Source organism: Bos mutus, chromosome 3 (assembly GCF_027580195.1).
Source record: "Bos mutus isolate GX-2022 chromosome 3, NWIPB_WYAK_1.1, whole genome shotgun sequence".
Lineage (NCBI taxonomy): Eukaryota > Metazoa > Chordata > Mammalia > Artiodactyla > Bovidae > Bos > Bos mutus.
The window spans coordinates 26164740-26168091 of NC_091619.1; the positions used below are offsets into that span (position 1 = coordinate 26164740).

Consider the following 3352-nt stretch of genomic DNA (forward strand, 5'->3'; position numbering starts at 1 on the left):
CTCCATGGTTGCTGCAGAAGGGGAGGGCCTCATCGAGTCATCAAAAGACAGCAACATTAATCCATCTTAGTGATCAGGGTTTGAGCTAATCATGCCTTTTTATTGTCTGCATTTCTGATGCTTTGACATCTGGGGGCCTTGCTGCCCCAGGAGAGCCTGCCCGCCTCAGGGCTAGCTAATTCCTAGTAGTTAAGCCAGCTCTTCATGACCCCATGGACTGCAGCCTACCAGGCTCCTCCTCCCTCCATGGGATTTTCCAGGCAAGAGTACTGGAGTGGGTCACCATTAACTCACAAGCAATGTTCCTTATAGGCAAAGCAACCCATCCAGAGCTCGTACCCAGCCTCCTGCCTTATCTGGCTCTCACACTCAGGACCACTATCCATCGGCCCTAATTACCCCAGGGTAGGGTACTGGACAAGTAGAGACAGCTCCAGCATCCCAGATGCTGCTGAAATTATTCAAACTAGCCATCCTAAGCCTGCTTACCCTGCCTCGCTTGTTCCTTTTCACAAGAAAATAAAGGCTCCTGCCCATGTGTTCCTCCCACTCTCCCTACCTCCTGACTGACCCTGGTGCTTCTCTGTGTGACTGTGCATGGTGTAGGGTACCCCTTCCTCTTGGAATTACCTTCCCAAAGGTAATTGTCCCTTTATCTGTTGGCCTTATTATACCTGAATAGTAATAAAACCTACATTTTAAAGCTGGATCTCTACTGTAACTGTGCTTATTTGTGAACCATATAAATGATCAGGCAGAGAGAAGGAATTAATGTTTATTTTGCTTTTTTATTGTGTGGTAGGCATTGTAATAGTCATGTAAGTCTATTATTTAATAGTTTTTTCCTGGCAATTCTATAAGTTAGATATTTTACAAAAACTCAAACAGTTTAAAGTGGCATTTCCAAGATCACAGAGGCTAAATCCAGGCCTTCTGGATCCCAGCCAGGCTTTCCCACTGCACTAGTCATAGATGATGAAGACAGATTTTTTTCTTGCTGTTTCTTTATTCCTTCTTCCCTTGTCTGATTAATGATCACTGCACACTTTTCTTTCCTTCCACCTTTCCTTTTGAATGAAATCAAGTGTTAGTCCCTCAGTCGTGTCTGACTCTTTGCGACCCCATGGATTATAGCCCACAAGTCTCCTCTGTCCATGGAATTCTCCAGGCAAGAATACTAGAATGGGCTGCCATTTCCTTCTCTAGGGGATCTTTCCAATCCAGGGATCAAACCCGGGTCTCTCATACTGCAGGCAGATTCTTTACTGTCTGAGCCACCAGGGAAGTCAAACTTTCTCATCGTCTATCTTTTATCTATCTACCTATTTATGTGTAAGAAGCTGTTTATTTTCTATCAACCTGTTTCTGTTTTTTAGAGTTTATGGAAGATCAAACTATAGACCACTTAGTGGTTGGTTGTATCCATTCAGTGGCCTGAGAAGTGGGAGCTGCAAAGCCAGTCCTCAGTGGTGGGCTAAGCACTCTGCTTTTAAGTAGGGAATAGCTGAATAGGCACCCAGGGCCCCTGTGCCTTCAGGCCAGTCTGGACTCAGGTTGAGTAGTAGTGACCTTGGGAGCTGGAGCAGTCCACTCACCTGAAATCTCTCCCTGGTCACAGCCTTTTCAGCTGAGCCTGCTCTTCCTTTTCAATCTCTTCAGGATCCCTTAAAAGCAGAGATCAGGGATAATTTCTGATGGGTGTTTACAGGAGGTGGTGCCATGTATGCCCAGAACTTCCCGGGCCAGCACCCAGCACATCAGACCCACTGAGTGGGCTCACTTGTTGCTTCACAGGATGGCAATGTCCGCATAATGCAGAGGAGAGTCTGTGAGAGGCTGGTGTCAGCTCTGGGGTCAGTAACCACTGGTAGTCTTGGCTCCCTGAGGGCTGCCTGGCTCTGGTTAGTGCAGGTTCAGGAGTGCAGTGCTCACAGTAAGAGAGGCTCCAGTGACGGCAGCAGACTTCTGCACAACTCTCTGGCCAGTGTTCCTGGGGAATATGACCCTGACATCGGCCAGGTTTTCAATGGCAATGATGATGAGAGCTGCCAACAGAAGTTTTTCCCAAGTTCTCTCCAGTTTTATGTTGTAGGTGCCACAGAGATTCCTTTTGTAGATGTACTGTTCAATTTGTAAGTCAAGGTTAATGCTACCTAAGTGAGTTTCTGCTGCAAGGAATTTGAGGCCATCCTTCTTCTTTATTTACAGGACATCAAGGACTCCCTTTAAGTTATTATGGAAATGCTGAACAATGCCGGATGGATCCCTGTCTGAGTAGTGCAGACAGGCCCTACCTTTCCCTCTAAAGAAAAAACTTCCTTGGCAGTGTTACTTGAGTTATGTGTTTTTCAGCTATGTGAAAAGTTGAAAAACACATTGTAAATTCCATGATATAATATTTTTTTTTTTTGAGTGTAAAAACTTTAAGTTCTGAATTTAAAAATTATTTTGACATTTTAAGTTCAGTAATAAAATTTCAAACATATGTTTTGTTTTAAATGCTTTTTTAAAACACCAGGTCCAAGGTAGATTAACAGGTCTGGATTTATGCTCCCATATAAAGTAACTATAAATTCTGATAAAATACATGAAACAACAGATTTCAAGAAGTTGGATCATGTAACAGAAGACAGATCCCTGAGATGAAGGAGACCAGCTGGGTAATCCCCACTGTTGCCCTAACTTGCTGCCTAAAGAGAGTTTTCAGGCCGTGGCACAGGGAAGATGGAACCAGAGCCTAGTGGGCTTCCTGCACTGAAGAGAGAGAGCTAGGGTTTAAGGAGGCAGAGTAACAGAGATGAGAAAGATACAGGTAAAGAGAACTCTAGAAAAATAGAGGCTTCCCTTGAGTATTCGGTTAAGTTCTGTTGAGTGCACGTGTGTGAGGAAAGAATCCCTTGAATCGATTAAAGGGGGCAATACTAGAGTCACACAGTAAATAGTACCTGTTATGACCAATCGGTCATAATAGTACCTGTTATGCAGGCTGGCAAACCGCATAACCTATAAAGTACTGGGTGGTGTAATTGGACTGGTCTTGCCTCAGTAGCGGGGGAGAAAAAACACCCTGGATTAAATGCTGCTCTGGTTGTGCCAAACAAAGCTTAAAAGCAAGACCTGAAAGCCTCAAAGTGTTTCCAAGTGTTTTGTGTTCCAAACAAAGGTCAAGAGTATTATGAAATACACAAATATGCAGCATCCAGTAAAGTACAATAACTGGGATCCTGTAAAAATTACCAAACATATAAAGAAGCAGAGGAATGTTGCTCATAAAGAGGAGGGAAATCTATTATTTGAAATATATCAACTGACACAGATGATAGAATCAGTAGAACAAACAAAACCTCTTCAA

General features: G+C 43.7%; 1 pseudogene; it reads right to left on the bottom strand.

Moving 5' to 3' along the window:
* Positions 1–1389: 1389 nt before the first annotated feature.
* Positions 1390–3000, bottom strand: LOC102265816 (small ribosomal subunit protein uS2 pseudogene; annotated as a pseudogene).
* Positions 3001–3352: the final 352 nt, after the last annotated feature.